This window comes from Gracilinanus agilis, chromosome 6 (genome assembly GCF_016433145.1).
Source record: "Gracilinanus agilis isolate LMUSP501 chromosome 6, AgileGrace, whole genome shotgun sequence".
Lineage (NCBI taxonomy): Eukaryota > Metazoa > Chordata > Mammalia > Didelphimorphia > Didelphidae > Gracilinanus > Gracilinanus agilis.
This window is the reverse complement of record NC_058135.1, coordinates 17,411,814-17,433,612: the sequence shown is the minus strand read 5'-3', so window position 1 is coordinate 17,433,612 and position 21,799 is coordinate 17,411,814.

The window sequence follows — 21,799 nt, the reverse complement described above, 5'->3', positions numbered from 1 at the left end:
GTGTGGTATAGAGGGCTGGACACTGGATCTAAGGTCTAAGGACCTGAGTTCAAAGTATGGTCCTACTACGTATATTTATGACCTCTATAGATTTTGGTCAGTCACAACTTCTCTGAGACTCAGTCTCTTTACCTAAACCTGTTGGACCAGATGATCTCCAAGATCCCTTCCTGCTTCCAGATATGACACATGCATATTATTTCCTTTTGGGGTGGGTCACTGTAGAGCAGATCAGAAAACTACTGCAGAAATAACACCCCTGAATCCCTGATTGCAGCAAAATATGTGACAAGGACTCTCATCCTATCTTTCCAGAGAGACTAGAAAGATGTGGCTAGATGAGAATACAAGGAGTTGAATCTAGAAGTGGCTGAGTCCAGACCCAGAGAGGGTTGATTAAGGGATTGATGTCAGCCTAGATAGAGGTAGGTTTCCAGTCTACATATCTATGATAAAAATATAGACAGATAGATAGATAGATAGATAGATAGATAGATAGATAGATAGATAGATAGATTCCATAATCCTTTGGCATGGTGAAAGCACTGTTCCCCTTACCAGGGGATACCTGGAATATTATTTTCCATTCTGAGCTCCCCTTTCATATTGACAGGCTGGTCCATGCCCAAAGAGTCAAATGGTCCAGTACAAGACAAATGAGAACCAGGATTCAAGATGCCACTTTGCTATCTTGTACAAACACATCTCATATGGCTCTAGACAGTTCACTCAACCAACTTCCCTGAGTCTCGTCTTTCTCATTTGTCAAATGAGGCGGTTATTAGACCCAATAATTTCTAACATTGTTTCTCACTCTAAGGCTCTGATCTGATGAGGGCAACCATTGTTGAACATGTGGAGATGTAGAAGGAACATGAAGGTTGGTCATTTGGAAAGAGAATTAGAATTGTTTCATTGGGTCCTGGAGGGAAAAGTCAGAGCCAATTCGGGGAAGATTGAACTCAATGTAAGAAAGATTTTCCTAATGACTAGAACTTGTTTCAAAGATTATTAAACAGTTAACATTTGTAAGAACACTTTTAAGGTTTGCAACTCAGTTTGCAAAGGTTTTCTCATTTTCTCCTGGCAATAACCTTGAGATATCGGTGCTATTATTATCCCCATTTTATAAACAAGGAAATTGAGGAAGACAGAAATTAGATGATTTGCCCAGGGTCACAAAGCTAAGAAGTACCTGATACTATGATTAAATGGGTTTCAAGAAACATAAATGACTACTCCAAGGTCACCCACCAAGGTGATAGGAATGCCAGTTCTAAAACCCATGTCTCTTAGCTCTTGCATAACCCACAACAACTTACTGTCTCCTTCAATTACTCACTCTTCATTGTATTTCCATATCCTGCTGCTTCTGGATTCTAATTGCTTATAAACTCCAGCATGCTGAGGAGTGACTGTACTGATGAATATCGAAGACTAGAGATGAAACTTTCCGTGTGCTGATGGATGTTACCATAGCAATTATTGTCTGGTCTTCCCAAATGAATTCTGAGAAGCTACTCACATTGGTGGTTTTGTGACAGTAGGGCATTAGAGAAACAAAAGATAACTTATTTTTTAATGGCAACAACACTAGGGGTCCACATCTTACAATCTCACTGGCCTCTGACCAACCCACTTTCTATAGTAAATCAATAAAACTACTAAATGAGAATCTTCCAAAAATTTAGAATTATTTTCTCATTTCCTTCCTTTATTGTGGCATATGGGGTCTTCTGCAAAAGTGAAGCTTCACATTGCCAGCCTTGTTCCCTAAAGTCACAGGAGGAAATACTCTGAGTAGAAAAGTGGGGAAAGCCCATTGCAAACACTTTGAGACACAGTTGTACAATAAGGAAGGCTCCATATTATTATGTGATGAATATTATATTTTAAATAGAAAGCATATCAGTAAAAAAAACTAAACTAAACTAAATCATACCAACTATCCACCTTCATGAACAGATGATCATCTTAAAATATTTCTATCCTGGTATTTGGCCAATAACTCTACAGTCACATTTCATAATCCAGGCAAGGATTGGCGGAGGGGCCTGGGAGAGTGTTAAAAGTCTGTGTACCTGAGTAAACTGAATTCATTTTAGTCCTTAATACATCTCAACAAGTATGTCAAATGCAGACTACACTTTAGACTCATACATTTAGCTCAAAAGACTCCTGGATCATTTATTTAACCTGCAGACTTTTCACTAAAGACAGTGAGAAAGCTCTGCTTTGGAAACATTGACACCCCCTCACCTCACCACCTGGGCTTTGGAAGCCCTGAATTCAGTAGGTAGGAGTCACTGATTTATGTGGCACAACCTGCCAGCCAAACCCAGAAGGGAGAATGCACCAATCTAAGCAGACAATGGAGAAAGCCATTTGTTCCATCTCCTCCATAGCTTGACATTAGAAGGCAGGTAGAATCAGGTTTCAGCCTGAGTGGGAATCAACAGGAGGAGAATCTCAGTAAATGTGATTTAGACAAAGTCTCTAAAATGCTGTGGCCACTGGGGTGTTTGCAAAGCTTGGTTGAATTATGGCAACAACCAACTCTTTCCTAGAGCAACATTTTCAAGGCTACATGTGACTTGTAAATTTTTCTCTTTATTAGACCCTTAATCAGTGAATCAACAAAATAACTGCATGCTTACTGGGTGCCAGGCATCATACCAAGTGCTGGAGATGGAAAGAGATCAAAGCCCAAGCTCTTAAGGAGCTCCCATTTTAATGGGGGGAAACAGCATGACTAAATCAGAGTATACCGGATGAATAGAGTAGAGGGAAAGTGACCTTAGGGAAGATGGCACTAGCTGCTGGGAGGGAACCAAGAAAGTACTTGAATTGAGTTGAGTTGAAACTAGGGATTCTTAGAGTCAGAAGTAATTAAGGGGGGCATTCCAGGCATTAAGAACAGTTAGCACAAAAATCCGGAGGTGGGAGATGGAGAGCAGTGTTTGTGGAATAGTAAGGAGAATGATGGTTTGAATACAGAGAGCTCAAAGTAGTAGAACATAAGAAGCTGGAAAAGGTGGGAAGGGGTAAGGCCCTGAAGATCCTCCGGCAGAGAATTAGTATTAGAGCTAGCATTTGTCTTGATCATTTTAAGGTTGTAAAAAGCACTAGCTTATCAACCATTTGATCCCTATGGTAATGCTTTTATCAGCTGGGGAAATCTAGAGACCAGTAAGGAGGTAGCAAACCCCTGTGATGCACTTCAGTAGTCAGTGTCTGAGATCCAATCTTGCTTAAGGTTGTTAGACCTAGAAGAGTTTCCCATAAAGAAGGGATGGGGAGGAATATGGCTTTCCTGGGGAGAAGATCCCCAGAATGTCAGTTCAGAATATTCTGTCCTGACATCTTTTAGCTTTCCTGCCAGAAACACCTCTAATATCTTTTGCAAATATCTATTAACGGCCCCTTCCCCTCAACTATTGTTTAAATACAACATTGGCTTCAATATCAAGGGAATAGATGCGTTTTCTGATTCTAAGGTCCCAAGCAAAGGCAAGCTACCTAGAATGCCTGAATGGTAAAATGTTCTGAGAACTGCTGGGGGTCCAGAGAAGGACACTACAGTCCATTAAAGCAAAAGGGAAGGTTCCTTTAAAAGAAGTCAGCTGGAAGGCAATTTGGAACTATACACAAAGGGCTTTAAAAGACTGTCTGCCCTTTGATCTAGCCATACTATTGCTGGGTTTATAACCCAAAGAGATCATAAGGAAAAAGACTTGTACAAAAATATTTATAGCTTCATTGTTTGTGGTGCCAAAAAAAATTAGAAAACGGAATGATTGAACAAATTGTGGTATCTGTTGGTGATAGAATACTATTGTGCTCAAAGGAATAATAAACTGGAGGAGTTCTATGTGAACTGGAAAGACCTCCAGGAATTGATGCATAGTGAAAGGAGCAGAGCCAGAAGACCATTGTACACAGAGACATATATTATGGCACAACTGAACGTAATAGACTTCTCTACTAGCAACAATGTAAGGACCCAGGACAATTCTGAGGGACTTACGAGAAAGTACATTATTCACATCCAGAGAAAGAACTGTGGGAACAGAAACACAGAAGAAAAACATATGATTGATCACATGGTTTAATGGGGATATGACTGGGGATGTAGACTCTAAATTATCACTCTATTGCAAATATTAATAATATAGAAATGGGTTTTGAACAATGATACATGTAAAACCCAGTAGAATTGCTCGTTGGCTCCAAAAGGGGGTGGGAGGAGGGGAAGGAAAGAACATAAATCATGTAACTATGGAAAAAATATTCTTAATTAATTAATTAAATTTAAAAAGAAAGAAGTCAGAAATGGGCCTTCATAAATCTCTCTCCTTCTATGAAGCCAAGAAATGAATAAATAAAGCAGTGACTAAAAATAGGAGAATTGTTAGAGTATGATTTTTTTTTCACTATGCAATGACTAACGTATAATTTTTTTAAAGACCTGACACCTTTTTTAGGTTCCAAAATTGCCTTCTTGTCAAAATTCTGGTTCTCCTAAACTGAGCATCTTGGGTAGGGGGCCGGGGGGGAGGAGAGAAGGAAGTGCCCCCTTCCCCTTCTGAACTTTTAAGTCTCCCTCTTCACTGTCTGAAATGGTCCAATCAGCTTGTCCTCAGATCACAATATTATAGACCCATTCACTCATTCAAATTCCCCAAACTTTCATGGCAGATTATTTAATGCTCCATAAATTAAGGTTTGTTTGGTTTGTTTTTTTTTTAATGGCCCAACTATGTGGTCTGGAAAAGGTTTCTTCCTTTTCTCTCTTGATCTAGACGGGGTACTTCACCTTTTTGCTGTCAGGGAACATTTTGACAATCAAGGGAAGTCTGTAACTTCTCAGAACTATTTCTAAATGCTTAGAGTAAAAAATACAGAATTACAATGGAAATCAATTATACTGAAACACAGTTATCTGTGTTTATTAAAAAAAGAAAGAAAATCTACAGGTCCCTGGTTAAAGGGCTTATAAGCTTATTTCTCAGTTTGGATTTATTTAGAAAGGTGAAAAATGAACACTAATCAAGAAAACATGGAAGGAACCCCAAAGATACACCATTACAGTTTCTGCAAAAACAAAAGTAAACCACCAAGTTTAAATATTTAATGGTCCTTGCCTATCCCACAAAGATAATTAAGAGATATTCAAGGGGGGGCAGCTGAGTAGCTCAGTGGATTGGGAGCCAGGCCTAGAGACCGGAGGTCCTAGGTTCAAATCCGGCCTCAGACACTTCCCAGCTGTGTGACCCTGGGAAAGTCACTTGACCCCCATTGCCCACCCTTACCACTCTTCCACCTATGAGCCAATACACAGAAGTTAAGGGTTTAAAAAAAGAGAGAGAGATTCAAGAAACAACCTCCTTCCATTCAGGTAAGTGATGGGGATGTTCCGAATATTTTAGCAGCCATTTTTAGCAACCAACCCATGGAGTAGATGTTGATGGGCAGAGGCCTGGAGGAGAGCAGACCCTCCCTTTTGCATTTTCTTTTGGGTTTCAAATCACTCAATATGCAAGGTTATCACCACTCTGAAATCAGTATTGTTTTGTTGCAAAATGAACAAGAAGAACTGGATTTCACCTTGCAAGTGAAAGAATGATGTCTCCTATGGTGAATGTCTTCTATATACTAACTTCAGGAAGGTACCAAAGTAACCATGGGAAAATAGACACCTCCTCCAGGAGCCCAAGTGCACCCCCAGTGTGGCTATGATTTCCAAAGCAATCATCGTGTCTATCACCAATACACAGACACAGAAACATGCACAGGCACACGCACACAAAACACACACACCCTTCCCCAAGGCAAGCTAGCTCCCCATCCCAGAAATTCCTAAAATCAGCCAACAGGTGCATCACTGAAGGAGGACATCTCTCCCCAAGGCAAGTTACCTCACCTGTGTGAGCTCTAGGTGATTCTCTCTCAGTCAAAACTGCAGTGATCTGTGCATCACTGCCTCATCCTCCTCTGTGCCCTAATGTATTTAATTGAATCCCCAACTTTGGAGGGAAGGGGGTGATGGAAAGTAGTTGCCCCAGTGGGGGATGCGGAGCAAAATGCTACAACTCTTTCCTTCCAACTTTCCTCTTGGTGCCCAGGGCCCCAGGGGGTGCCTGTTTTCCCCCCGGATTTAACAAGTTTTTCAAGAATTCATTATTTATAAAGAAAAGTAACAACTGCATAACAGAGGTTCAGTGTTGCGGCCCCTTCCTCCTGCTCTTCAGTGTAGATGGTCATGCTCACTTTATTTGATGCTTTTGAAATCAAAAAATTCTTCAAAGTTTGAACCTGGTGAGGAGGTAGCCCAGCCTGAGCTTCTTCTCTAAGTGGGAAAGACTTTGAGAATAAATCTAAAATCTAAGCCCCTACCAATAAATATCTTCTAGGTCCCTCTCCACTGATGACTGTGGAGATGGAGCCTTTTGAGAGACATGGAGCCTGGAGAGGGGGATAATTGGTAATTCAACAGACCTGCCTCTCCAGTTTGAAGGGATATCATCACTGCTCCAGCTTCATTCTATAGGCCTGACTCTGAGCTCAGTTTCCGAGAATGAGAAGAGCCTGGCCTACTACCCTAGGGACCATCCCCAAAGACCATGGCAAATCAAGAGTGATGGGATCCCCCACAATGCTGTTCCCTTCCCAGTCTTCCAGTCTTCCTAGTTCACTGAACTCCAGGAGTATGTGTCAATCTCAAAATGATGGCCCACAGGATGAGCAACATGTATTTAGTGCCATTCAGCAGCACTATGGAGGCAGTGGTCAGATCTGGGCAAAAGACCACATTGGCCACTCTGGATATCTTAGATGAAAATTCATTGGCCAGTCTTCTTTGGGGCCTGTGTACTTCGTAGACCTCTCTTGGTGGCATTTTCCCTTGGGCTGGGTCTCTGACTTTCAAGGCTAAATGTATCTCATTTCCCTCCCTTTCATCCTCATCAGTCTTGGCCATGGCTCCCCCTCTGCCACCAGTCATTGGAACAGATCCAGCCCCAAACCCAAGTGTTCCCTAGAGGCTCCTTTTCTCAGGTGTTAACTCCAGAACCCACAGGAAGGAAGAGGGCCTGCAAGAAATCTAAGGGAGGGCAACAAGGGGGAAATGGCCATTGTTCTGGAGCAGCTTTGGCTCCTAATTCCTAAAAGGGAAAGCTTTCTTTTGCCAAGTGCCCGGGGTCACCCAGGATGGAGCAACAGATAGTCTAGTCTGGGCATAAACAGTAGGTGTCCTCACTCCTCCTTGCACAGGAGCTGGCAAAGTCTATCTATCACAAATATCACCTTGTTGGATGGGAGCATCCTGCTCTGGGACAATACCTGTATAGGTAGGATCCAGCAAAAAGGGAGGACTGCCAGGGACTGGACTTCAGAGCCTGGCTACTGGCTGACCTATTCAAGGTCACCTCACCTTCCTAGGGGGTGCTTTACCTCAGCAGGAAGGGGGACAGCGTCTGCCCCTCCCTCTTCCCAACCCCAGAATCTCTCCATTTAATAACTTAAGGGTTGGAGGTCAGAGGAGGCTGGTCTTTAGGAGTAACACTTTCTCTGCGGCCCTCGGAACTTCCTGTTCCTGCCTCTAAGGACCCAAAGGTAGCCAGTCTTGTGTGGAGCAGAGTCAGTAGCCAGTCATCTAGGCAAGCCCCTGCCCTCTCAGCACCTGCCCTCTCCTTCTTCTGGTCTCTGGCCCTGGGCCTCCCTGTCACCATCTCAGTGTCTCTCTGTCTCTCTTTCTGTCTCTCAGTATCTTACTCTTACCCCGCACCCCACCCCCCCAATCTCATAATCCCGGGGTGAGTGCGAAGACAGGCGAGAGTAGGATTTCGGAGTAGAAGCCACCCTGAGGGGGAACAGTCTCCTTCATCCCTCCAGCCCAGAACAACCCGTGGGAGAGACCAATTTGGAATTTAAAGCCAGTCTCCAGGCAAAACTGTGTTCGAGACCCTTCCCTCTCCCGGGACTGCCCATTTCGAGTGCCCGATGTACGTCGGGATTTGCAGGGCTAGGTTAGCCTCCGCACGCCAGGATGGACGCCACCCCGACTTGGGTTCATCCTCCTGCAGCTGGAAGTCCGGATGTGGGCACAGGGGCATAGCTCCTCTGGCCCCCACAGGACGACGCTACGGGTCAGGAGCTCAGCGCCAGGTCAAGACAGAACCCCCACCGCCACCACTTATAAACACACGCGCGCGCACACACACAAACACACACTCGCGCCCCAACTCTGTTTAAGGAGTAGGAACCCTCCAACCCGCCAAGGAGCAAGCCCAGGTCAGCCGGCTGGGAGCCAAGCGGACTTTAAGGGGGAATTAACCGAGCAGGACAGAAGCAGGCTGCCCGAAGTGGAGCGGGATGTGCTGTCAGTGGCCACTGGGTACCACTGGACAACAGAAGGCAGCGCAGGGCCCCGCTTGCCTCACACCAGGCCAGCTTGGCTAGCCACCTCCAGGGCGGCGGATGAGGGATAATGCTCTCCATTTCGGTCTCTTCCATTGCCAGAGGCAGTCTAGGCTCGGGTCAGTAAGCACCAAGGGAACTTTTGCCGGAAGTCAGCCCGAGGGGAGAAGGACCCGGGCTTCTACTTCCCTCCCCACTTCGTTCAAAGGCATTGAGGTACTGCGCCCCAGACCCACCTCGCGGCTCCCTGCTTGCTCCGGGCAGGAAAGCCAGGGCTCCAGACGTCTTCCTTTCCCCTAATAGTACCCGCGGCCTCAGCCCCGCATCTGTGTCCCTCAGAAGAAGCCTGGCATCGAGCTCTGGCAGTGCACCCCAAACAAGCACCCCGAATCCCTGAGCGCTTTCTGCGGCCGGGGCAGCAAGAAAGGAAAGGGGAAAGAGGGACAAGAAGGAGCAGGGGGGGAGGGGAACACGGGAAAGCGCGGGATGGCTGGGGGAGGGAGAGAACCCCCAAGCTCACCTACCTGCAGCGCCTCCGGGTCCACGTTGCCCGCTGCGGCCATAGAGCGGGGCTCCGGCTCCTGAGTAGCCGGAGCCGGAGCCGGAGCCGGGAAGTTGAATCCAGTCGAGTTAGTGACCGAGTTGCCAAGCTGGACTTGGCAGTCTCGTCCTCCTCCCAGGCGCGGCCGCCTGGCCGGGGCACATTCTCCGCACTCAGTGCTCCCCAGTCGCCTGGGCCGCCGCCACTGGCTTCGAACCCCTGCGATCCATTCGCTGAGAGCCCTTGGACTGCCCTAGGCTTTCCCCAACTGAAGTGCCCTGCGATCCCAGTCCGTGTATTCGCCGGAGCACCCAGAGACACCTCGCTCAGAGGAAGCGAGCCAGAGCAGCCCCGGGAAGCCGCGCGGTCGCCTGGAGACCGCTACTGCCTCGGATGCTGCTACTGCTGCTGCCGCCGCGGAAGATGCTGTTGCTGCTACCAGCAGCCAAGGACCCGCACCCGGCGAACTGCAGCATCCCGAGGAGGAAGAGGAGGAGAAGGAAGAGAAGAAGAAGAAAAAGGAGGAGGAGGAGGCAGCGCCACGGCTCCCCCGGATAGCGCCATGCGGCAAAGGCCCGGCAGGTGGGTCCGAGCAGAGAAAGACTAGGAGTATGGGGGCGGAGAGTGGGCGCCAAGGACCCGCCTGCCCTGCCAGCCAGCTGCCCGGGCTCAAGCTCTTCAGCTCCGACTGCTGCCGCGCTGGTTTTCCAAGCAATGGCACAGCCCCCGCGCCTTCTGAGTGCCCACGGCCGCCAGGTAGTCCGTCCCTGGGCAGAGAAACCAAAGTCCTCCTTCAGGTGGGGAGCCTGGGGGGGGGGGGAGGATGGGGAGCAGGGGGAGGAGGCGGGTCCTGCGAGGCAGGCTCTGCTGATGGGTGGGGGCAAAGGGAAGATGGGGGGAAGCAGCAGGAAGAACAAGCGAAATGGCTCCTCCCCCTCACTGCCAGCCCGCCAGACCCTCGCCCCCTCGGATGATGGGCTGAGCTGAGCTGCACTTGACTCTCCCCTCCTCCCCGGCCGGGGTGCGCCCCCCGCCCCCAACTGATCGCTGCCTGAAACTGCCAAAAGGCAACACTGCCTCTACTGGCAAATACGCCTCCTGGGTCTCAGAGACCGCCTGCCCGCTGCCCCTTGTACGCTTCTGGGGTGGGGGAGGGCGGAGGGAATCACTTGCCCGGTGTGTCCAGTCTTCGGTGCGTGTGGGGCGCCATATGCCTAGTGGTTTGGCTGCTTCTGTACTTGGGGAGGGGGGGATTGTGAAGTTCCCGGCGGGAGGGAATCCCCTGTCCCCCCCCCCCCATCTTGTACCTTTTACGTATCTGTTTCCTGAAGAAAGGTTGTAAGATGTGGTCCCAGTGGTGCCCTGGAATTGAACACTCAAAGAAATGAGCCCCTTTTATGTCTAGAGGTTCTAAGCCGCCCCTCTGCCTGATGGTTTCTTTGTGTGGTGCCCCCTCAAAGCCTTTCTTCCCTCTTCATCTTCTGTCTGCCACCCCCACCCCGGAACTGGTTGGTCAGACATTGTGGGGTCGTTTTTATTTACAAGAGCATATTTTGTTCTGAGGTTTTTCTACTAGCTTTTATTTGTCCCTATATAAGGGGGTGCTCCATTATTGGGAGAGACATGCCACCCCTCAAAGTTACCGGTCTGGTTTAACAATCTCCAGACTCCACTTTAGCCAGAGTGGGTCCCATGAAATCCCAAACTAGGCAGGTAAACCTCTGCTGAAGCAGGAGGACCAGGACAAAATTGAAACTTTGGGTTCAATTTTTGCCTGGGAAATGTGTTTTGTCTACACAAATAGCCATGACTATCCGCTCTAATGCTCATACATGTGCCACCCAAGAAGAATTCAAGGCTTTGCAATCTGGTAATGTTCATTTGTCACAGTACCCATAACACACCTTTACTCTGACTCTCAACAACAAGCATATCTTGAGACATTCACTTGAAAATCTTCATTTGGTCAGACATTGCTTCCTGATACCTGTTTAAAAAACAAAAGGGCAGCTGAGTGGTTCAGTGGATTCAGAGCCAGGCCCAAAGATGGCAGGTTCTAGGTTCAAATCTGGCCTCAGACACTTCCCACCTGTGTGACCCTGGGCAAGTCACTTGACCCCCATTGCTTAGCCCTTACTGCTTTTCTGCCTTAGAACCAATGCACAGTATTGATTCCAAGACAGCAGGTAAGAGTTCTAAAAAAAAAAAACCAAAAACCCACACATATAGACAACATCCACAGACTTCCGCCTCCTCTCTTTGAGATGACCTCAGGCTGAAAAGGAGAAACTCCTTCAGGAGAGGAATAATGGGGGCTGGGATGCAGGGATGCTATTTGGGCTCGCTTCAGTGAATGTGAACCTTGGTGGCCACAGGGCTCTCATTTGCCACAGAAACCACATTTCAGGAAGCAGGGACCATGTGCTGCCATATTTCAGGCCCAGCTCCAGACCTGTGGGGAAGTGACAGCCAGTGTAGGCTTGCCAAACCCAGTGGTTGCATCATTTCTAATACCTGTCCGGAGGAAGCTAAAGATATCCAAACTGGGGACCTGGAGCAGACAGGTTCCTTGGGACTCAGCATCGGAGCATGGCTGTTGATGGAGCAGGTGGGGATAGAAAAGGAGCCCAAGGATTTAGCCATGGCCAGTCAGGGTCTGTAGGTACTTCACTGAATCCATGATCGCCAGCTCCTCTGTCAGGGAAGATCATAATCCATCCATGCCTTCTCATGCTCTACCCAGTTCCATAGTCTGTTCCCAGTTGCCATAGATCACAGAATTACAGAAAAGAAGAGGAGCTTCATAGAAATCTAGGTCAAACCATTTCTTAGCAAGGACCAACACTCCCTTTCCCCCATCCCTCCCTTGTATATCCTCAACAAACAGTCACACACATGCCATACTAAAATTGAACTAAACAATATACTAGCTTTTTATATATTGGTTGGGTTAGATGGCCACTGAGATTCCTTTCTGTGACTCTGTCACTACTCTCAAAGACCTCTAGGGATGATGACCTCATTGTCACTCTAGACAGCTCATAATCATCTCATCCTCTAAAGCTGGACTGGAAGTCAGCAAGATCAGGATTCAAATCCTGCCTCATCTGTTTACTAGCTGTGGGAAAGTCACTTAATGATCTCTGTCTGCCTTAGGTTCCTCACCCACAAGATGGAGGTCACAATATCTATTCCTAAGTGGCAGTGATGAACAAGTTACTCTGGGCTTGTTTCTAACAGGGAGGGCATAACCTCTCAACTTCAGAGGCTCATATTGGCTTACTTCTTGTAGGGTAAAGCTTCTCTTTAAACAAAAAGGAGCCCAAGGATTTAGTTTTTTAAAAAACAGTCAATTGCTGGGCTAGGTCAAACAGGCTGCTCATCTTCTGGGTTAGTTCCCAATTTGGCACTCCTCTGTAAGCTGCTACTACCACTTCAATCAAAGCCTTTTATAACCTGGTCTCCTCCTGCCTTTCCAGTTTTCTTCTGCCTTCCTTCTTGACACTACCTCTTTGATCCAGTGACAATGAAATTGGTGTCTGACTGTTCCACAAACTAGAAATTCCATCTTGCAGCACCTAGCATTTTTTCTGTCTGTCCTCTAGGCCTAGGACAGTCTCCCTCCTCATCTGTACCTACTAACCTCCTGGCTTCCTTTAAACCCCATGAAAATCCCACTGAAAGAAATGTTCCCCAAACCGTCTTCATTCTAATACCAACCTTTGTGAATTATTTGTCTTTTATCTCTGCATATATTTTGTCGTTTGTTGTTTCCTCATTAGACTGTGAGTTCCTCAAGGAGCTTCTGCCTTTCTCTGTATCTCCAGTTCCTGCCACATAGTGGATGTCCACTGTCCACTAAATAAATGCTTATTGATTGACTAACACACCAAGAAGCTTTAGCAGTTCCTCTTTGCCTTCAGAATAAAATATAAACTACGGTTTGGGGGTATTTTGAATCCCTTCCTACTCAAAGAAAACCAACATGACATCACTGGGATGTCATTTGATGTGCATAAATTGAATTCAAGATATACACAGTTGCACAAAGTCCTCAGCCTCGCTCTCTCTTCTAGAATCATCAAAGTCCAATGGCAAGCAGAAGTTGAGGCAACTGGTGATGACTTGGTCTCTTCAGTGTCTGACCAAGTTTGAAGCATCCACTGTACTTGCTTCCACCACCTTCATAATCATCGGGACACATTGTTCTTATCTGCTCCTTCTACCAGGAGGTCCTCACATGCCCATTCACAGGTTTGAGACCTATAGGTTTACCCTCAATCTGGTTTAGTCTGCCTGCCAAGATGGTTTCCTAGGAGGTGGCACTGCTCATGCTACAGTTTCTTGGAATCACAAGTGAAGGCTAGGAGGCAGGTAGACAACAAAGGTGGGTGACTAATCCTGAAAATGGCTTGGCAAGACCTCACACCAGAGGTGTTAGTCTTCCCTGAACACCCAAACACCCCCTAGAGTAAATACAAAGTAGAACAAACCCATTTCAGGAGAGAAAGAGGAAGGGTGTTAAGATGAGAAGGAATTCACCTTGTATAGGAAGTGTGGCTTATTAGATAGATTTCTTTCATTGCTATGAATTTCCTTGAAGAAATGTTGTCATTTTATTGGGTTCAGAGCTACGAATATAAAAGAATCGGCAAATAGAAATATTTTTCTAGAGCTAGACTCTGAGGTGGCTCCATTGATAGAGCGCCAGACCTGGAGATAGGATGTCCTGGGTTCAAATCTGGCCTTTGTTACTTCCTAGCTGTGTGACCCTGAGCAAGTCCATTTAGCCCTAATTGCCTGGGCCTTATGAAATTTCTGCCTGTTGATTCTGGAAGGAAGGAAAGAGTCAACCCTTTAGTGTGGTGGGCATGACATTCTTTAGCTGAGCATGCACACTCAAGGTTTCTGTTCATGATAAAGCCCAGCAGATGGTAGACTACCGAGAGAGGCTCAGGGTTATCTCCATCTCTCCATAGCAGGATGGGACATCTTTGTTAGTGGACTGAAAACTAAAAGATTTAATGTGAAAGCCATCACTCTTTCTTAGTTGTTACCCAGAATGACCAATGATCTGTTGCCAACCTGATCATCTGTATGTGGAAGCCTTGGCCAGGCCTTATAAACGTTCTCTTCCTTAGCCCCATCAGCCAACCCAGGTCCTAAATCCACAATCATGGCAGATTATTTTTGGACTTCTGTAGTGAACTCCATATATTTTAGTTGTCTTTTAAAATTATTAATTGGAGAAATTGTGCATAACAGTTCATTGAAATAGAGCAATGAATAATTCACTAAATTAGTTGTCACTAGTTTCTTTTCCAATGATCAGTATTGGAATTAGCATATAAACCTGAAATTTGCCAAAGAGCTCCTTCTTCAGTGATCTCATTTTTTTAAATTCTGAGATTAAATACATGTGTGTGCATGTAAAATGTTAGAATAAAATACATTTAGACTTTTATTTTTATTTTTTCCTTGAATAAATAAAATAAACGAATTGCTAGTATATGAATGAAGAATGAAAAAATAAGCCATTCCTGTTATGGCTTCAGAAAAAAAGGATAAACTATGGAGTTTATCAATTTCTCTCTCATTGGAGGTAAATGTTCAAAGGCCACTTATTAGTGACAATCTAGAGGAATCTCATAGGATCTTTGTTTAAGGGCTAGAAGTGAGCTTCCAGGATTTCTAGCCCAACTCCCTTTGATTTATTTACCGAAGAGGAATATGAAGCAGCTTGCTTATGGTCAAATATGTCATAAGTAAGAGCGAGGGAATTTGAACCTGGGTCCTCTGATTCCAAATCCCCTATGCCTCTTTTCCCCATTACATGATGCCTCTCTTTCTCCTGGGTCTCCTTCTACTCTGCTTATCACTCCTTCTGTCTCCGTTGCTCTTGGCTTCTCTCTCTTAATGATCTCAGTAGCTCCTAAGAGTTGTGAAAGACTCCTGAAACTCTCAATCTAACCCATCTCTTTCCTGAGCTCGTTTTGCATGACCAACACTACCAGTTGGACATTTTCACCTAGATCTTCTATCAACATCTCAAAAATTTTGCCTGAAAGTGCACCTTTTATCCAAATTAGCATTCCATTTCTGTTAAGGTACTTTTCTTCCCCACACAAGTTTGCAACCGGGGGGTCACTCCCAGGTCTTTCCTTTTCCTCAACCTCAACATACAATCAGTTGCCAAGTCTTGTTGTTTCTGTTTATACAACATACCTCTCTCTCTCCTCATCATTCTCATGATGCCAGCCCTGGATTGGGTCATCATCTATGGGCTATTTACAATTGTTTACTTGCTCTTTCTAGTTCCTTTTCTCCCCTTCCCCATCCATTTTTCACACAGCTCCCAAACTGGCTTTTCTAAAGAGTAGGTCTGATCATTCTACTTCTCTCTTCATTACTTTTCAGTGGGTGCTGTAAGCAGCCCCTGAAAAAAAATTCCAACTCCTCAATTGGAAATTTAAATTAATTCGTTATCCAATTTCAATCTACCTTTCCAGACCTAATCTCCATTTCTCCCTTTCTTGAATTCTACAGTCCAACTAGACTAGCCCATTTCCAGTTCCCCAGGCCTAGCATCCAATTGCCCATTCTTATGTCCATGAACAAAACCCACCCAGCTTCACCTTCGTTGATGAGCTCCAGCCTCTCCTCTTGTGGTCTTTCCTAAATCCTCAATTTGTCTGATGTCCCTCAAATGATCTCCTATTTACTTGTCTGTGTGCTATATGATTCAGTGGTGTGCTAGAGCCTGCTAGTACCAGCTCACTGAAGCATCAGTGGGAGCTTTAGACCTCAGAATTTGGCGAATACTATAAATCAGGACTTTAGTTTTTGTTTTGTTCATTTCTAGACTTCAGAAAGTGATGGAAAACATGTTGGTGATGCCAATTTTAGATAAAAGTATTTACATTTTTCTAGAGAACTGGTTTTTAAACATTTATCAGCATAGTCTGACTATATGCCTCTGGAGAATGAAAGCTCCTTGAGACAAAGGATTGTGTTCCATTTGCGTATGTGTATCTCTAACACTTTGTACATGTAGGCTCTTAATCAATGCTTGTTGATTGGAATTACAAGTAGGGGATTTAGGACTCCAACATGCATCTATCTACTCACTTGTAACTCCATTTATTTCCATGACACTGTGTCACAATCAAGAGGCACCATGGGGTTGTGAAATGAACACAATACTTGGAGTCACAGAAATCTATAATTGGGTCTCTATTTTGACAGCTATTAGCTGTGAGATCCTGGCAACTTACTTAACTACTTCTGAGTCTCAAATCCTGTAAAATCAAGATAATATCATTAGTACTTACCCCTATAAAGAAGCCTCATACCTAAATATAGCATCTGTTTAATGAACACAGGAATAAAGAGAAGAGAGTTAACACCCCAAAGTTTGCCACTTGGTAACATGTTTGAACCTTGTTTTTTGAGACTGAGCTTTAAAGGACTCTTGAGATTGAGAAGCTTTCCTTTGGTGCCATGAAAGAAGGCAGGGTATGAGAGTACATGTGATCTCCTCATCCTATACTTGTAAAGTGGATGTTTTGGTACCCAAATGCATTTATCACTGTTGAACTTAATCTTATTAGCTTCAGCCCAGTGCTATAGCCTATTGAGTTCCTTTTGGATCCTGACTCTATATCATCAACTTTATTAGCTATTCTTTCCAGCTTAATGTTATCTGCAAACTTGATGATACCACTTATTTAATGGCAAGAATAAATCTCTTTTGAACTCCACTGGAGACCTTCTTCCATGTTGACCCAACCATTAATGAACATTCTTTGAGTCTTTCCATCCAACCAGTACATCTGATTGATTTACCATCTAATCCACATTTCTCCATCTTCACAAGAATAGGAGATATTTTATTTTAAAATTTCTGGGTTAAACTATATTCACAATATTCTGCTCATCTCCTAGATCAGAAATTCTTGCCAAAAATAGAAATGGAGCTACCCAAGCCTGCCATCCTTGAAGAAGCAAGGCTGACCCTATGAAATCACTGCTTTACTTTCTACATGCTGGCCAATCAGCTCTTTAATGAATTATTCTAGAATTTTCCCAGGAATTAAAGTCAAGCTTACTGACTTATGGTTTTGTAGACTATGATCTCTTCCCATTTTAAAAATGCAAAATTGTCCCTTATCCCACCTGTGGTATTTTTCCTGCTTTCCAAAATATTTGAGATGTCATTGATTATGGCTAACTTAGCTACCCTTATGTCATAAGGGTGTAGTTTATCTGGGTGAAGTCTTCAAGAATAGTTAAGTGCTCCCTAACCAACACACCCTGCCTTTTCTGCATGTCACTTATCATCTCATCAATTTTAAATACATATTTGATCTTTCTTTTTATCTTAATAATCATACATACACAGACCCCTTTCCTTGTATTTAACTTCACTGGTCAGCCCTCACTCATTCTGACCTTTAGTGTTTCTGACAATATTTTTACTGGATCATACTCACATTCATCTTTTTGTTAGCTCATCTTGCTTCCATTTTATGCCTATTTCTTAAAAAAAGAAAGTGAATTTGGTTGGTGAGTTCCCTGTGTATCCACATCGGTCTTTTCAGACAAATTCCATTTTTCCTTCTGAATGAAATTATTTCCTTTTCTGTCCTTTAAATTCTCATTTACATTCATCTTTCCTTCTTGGGCTGGCTTCCCCTCAAACATTTAATTTGATGAAATCTATCTATTTTTTCCCTAAATTATTTGAAATCTGCTTTCCCCAAAATCTAGGGAATATGTCAAATTATGCTCAGAATATAACTTCCGCATGTTCAGACCACCACCTTTTGAAGGATGAAAGGATCAATATGACAAATTAAGAAGTGATCAGCTGTTTTGCTTTTGGATTTTAACTACTAGATTTTGGGGGGTCTTTGGGGGACTTGTCTTGGACAAATCACTGGATATTGCAGCTATTATTCTTCCTTGTTTCAATCCTTCTAATACTGAACTTTAGAGATTTACACAATCTTCTCCATCTCCCATTCATTTTGCTTTAAAGTTCTTTTGACTGGATTTATAAGACAGATGACAAATGTGTCCTTACCAACCTTTGTTAGGCATACTCCATCTCAGCCAGAAACTTGAAACCTTGCATTGTAAACTGTGGTTGAGAATCCGAGATCCCACCTTCTTGATCAGCTGTTTATTGCCCAGATGACTTTTTTTTTTCTCTTCTACATCCCTTGCCTTCAATGGACAACACTGAGGAAAACTCACTTTATGACCTTGCCATCTTCATTTTCTTGACCCAGGATTCAAAATTATTGGTGATATTTTCTAGACTTTTTCTTTTAGTGCCAGTTATATCTGTAGGAATCTTAGAAAATTCTTTGTGTCTTGTATCTACACATCAGGAAGACAAAGACCTCTCTTACTGTATCCAGATTACTTTAGGGCCCCTGAGTTGGAACCACCAATTACTACTCCTCTTTTTCCTCAGCCTCTTAGTGGATGGACTCTCACCTGATCCCTCCAGGGACTGAATTATCACCCTTTTGAGAGGACAAGAAGCTTATTCCATCTCAGAGCATCCAACTAGGCTCTCATAGCCTTGTTTTTCATTTTCTTCCATTTCTCATTTGGGTAACATTTTTCCATTACTGACAAAGATCATATCTTCCCTCCAAAAATTCAGATCTCTTTTCCCCCCACTGACCTTTACTTCTGTTACTTTAATGGACCCTTCTTCCTCCATAACAAGCTGGAGGGTGGAGAGGCATTCATCAACCCACCCAGAGAAACACCAAAACAACTGTGCAAAAATTACAAACTTTGTAAAATGAATAACAAAAAATTGTCCACTTGCCAAAAAGGATAAATAGAAAAAAGCTACAGCAGGCAAGTCTTGCTTAAGCATCCTTTCAATTTCACAATCTGTGAGATTTCTCCAAATCTAAAAGTCTTGTTCTCATTTTAATTTCATTCTTTGAGAGTTAAGGAACAATTAGCAAATTATAATAATTTATATTCATAGGTATGTTATGAGAGTAATCCTATACAGTAAGAGATAATATTTGAGTTTTTTAGAATTTAAAGGATTTTAATTTTTTTAAACCCTTCTATCTATAAAGTACTGTGCCTGGCATTATCAAATGAACAAATTAATCTACTTTATATGAATGTACTCATATCAAAGGCCATGGCAGTCTCTCATTCCCATGTAAAAGTACTTTTCTTTAAAGAAATAAAATTCAGAAATATGAGATACTGAGTATATACTTTGCATATCTTTGCATGTAGAATGGGTATAATATCATCTGCTTTCACAATGAATGACAGAAAGGCTAAGGCAGGGCAAAAAAGGAAGATATTTAGGACTCGAATTTTTAGAAAAGAATGTTAAAAATAAACAGAATTTTTAAAAAGAGAAAAATGTGCCATTTTGTTTAATTGTCTAATGAGGAATAATCTTGCCACTTTTTTTCTGAAGTCAACAACAGTAACATATTTACAGTTTTTCTAACCAAATAGCTCAGAGCTCCATAGTTCATGACTTGTAGAAATAGGAAATGTAAAAGGCAAGTTTCAGCCCGACATTTTTATGATTTTTGCTAGCTGTTGCTCATAAAACTTGACAATGGATAATCAATAGTAATTTCCCAAAAAGGGAGCTTTTATAATTAAATTGGAACCAAGATAAATTTGCTTGGTTAAGAAAATGCTATTGGCTCCCTAGAAAGGAGCATGATTCATTTACCTACTATCTTCATAGAATAGAGATGGGGCTGATGTCTCTGAGAAATTTAAAGTACAACTCATTTTGCAATACAAGAGTATTCTTCAAGAGTTCTTGCTATTGTGGGAGAAACACACCCAAGTTTGTAGCAGGGACTCATCCCAAGAATGGGAGACTTTAACTCTGTTCAATCTGGAAATAAGAAATGAATTTTATTTAAAGAAGTGGTTTAGTTCCTGGTTAAGATGGTGGCAGACTAAAAAGCAGCTGCTTAACCTCTCCTAACCGAAACATATAGGACTCCTCAAGAAGACATAAAAACAAATCCAGAGGAAGGAAGGGAACCCACAACAGGGCGCAGCATTGGAGGTACATGGAATTGGGGCATTTCCATGCTATAAAGGGGTGAAACAGCTCTCACTAAAACGTGAGCTGAGCAACCCCCTCCCCAACCCCACGCCACCTACAGTGCCAAAGCCAGCACATAAGAGTTAGAGCAAGTTTGGAGCATGCATTCAATCCTTGGCAGCTACCTGGGGTCACCAGGACCTGATCCTGAGAACAGCAAGACTTTAGACTCCAAGAGGCTAAAGAACACGTGGACTTTGAACACAGACCTTGAGCGCAGACATGAGTGCGGGTGTGGATGCAAGCTCAGACACAGATCCTGAGCACAGGCGAGGACTCGGATCCTGAGCACAGGTGCAGACCTTGAGTGGGGACCCAATGCAGAGGGGTTCACAACTGTGGAAGCAGCACCCTGAGACTGTTAAAGGAGCCTCGGGTAGAGGAACAAGCAAGGGGACCACCAGAAAGCTTGACCCTGAGAACAACTAGACCTGAGATCTCAGGAGCCTAAAGAGTGCAGACAGACCCTAAGTGTGAGGATAAACCTGATAGCGCACAGTGCTAACAATGGCAAGCCAGAGGCAAGAACCCCAAAAGAGAAAGATCATCAAGTAGAAATCAGTAACACTTGACAACTTTTACACAGATAAAATCCAGACAAAAGAGCAAACAGCAGAGGAGAACAAACAAGTAATCATATCCAAACCATCCCAAAATAATGAAAACTGGCCACAAGCTATTGAAGAGTTCAAATATGAGATGATGTGAAAGACTGAACAGATTTGGCGAGTGAAGTGGGAAATAGCTCAAAAGGAAATTAACAGGTTAGAAGACAGAAACTCCCAATTGGAGAAAGATGCCCCAAAATCAAATGAAATGGTAAGCAAATTGGAAACCAAAATCTGGCAAGAAAATAACAGTTTAAAAGGTAGAATTTCACAATTGGAAGGTGAGACAAGAAAATTGAAGACCAGAAATGACCAGATTGAAAAGGAAAACCAAAAGATTATAGGCAAAAACCAGTCCCTAAAAGATAGAATTGAGCAATTAGAAGCTAATGATCTCTCAAGACAGCAAGAACAAATAAAACAAAGTCAAAAGGCTGACAAAATAGAAGGAAATATGAAATATCTCAATGAGAAACTGACAGACCAAGAAAGCAGGTCTAGAAGAGATAATCAGAAAATCATTGGTCTTCCTGAAAAAAGCAGAAATTAATAGAAATTTGGACTCCATACTAAAAGAAAATATTCAGCAAAATTGCCCTGAAGTTCTACAACAAAAGGGCAATATAGACATTGAAAGGATCCACAGATCACCCTCTACACTAGACCCAGAAAAGACAACCCCCAGGAATATAATAGCCAAATTCAAGAGCTTCCAAGTAAAAGAAAAAATTTTACAAGAAGCCAGAAAGAGATAATTCAGATATCAAGGAGCACCAATCAGGATCACACAGGATCTGGCAGCCTCCACGCTAAAAGACCACAAGGCTTGGAATATGATATTCAGAAAGGCAAGAGAACTGGGTCTACAACCAAGGATCACCTACCCATCAAAACTAACTATACACTTCCAGGGGAAAGTGTGGACAGTTAACAAGATAGAAGATTTCCAAGTATTTGCACAGAAAAGACCAGGACTAAATGGAAAGTTTGGTATCCAACCAAAAAAATCAAGAGAAACATGAAAAGGTAAAATAAGAAACAGAGGGGAAAGAAAGAAAGCTCTCTTTTTTAATATTTGCCTCTTGGGGCTTCAATATGATCTAATTA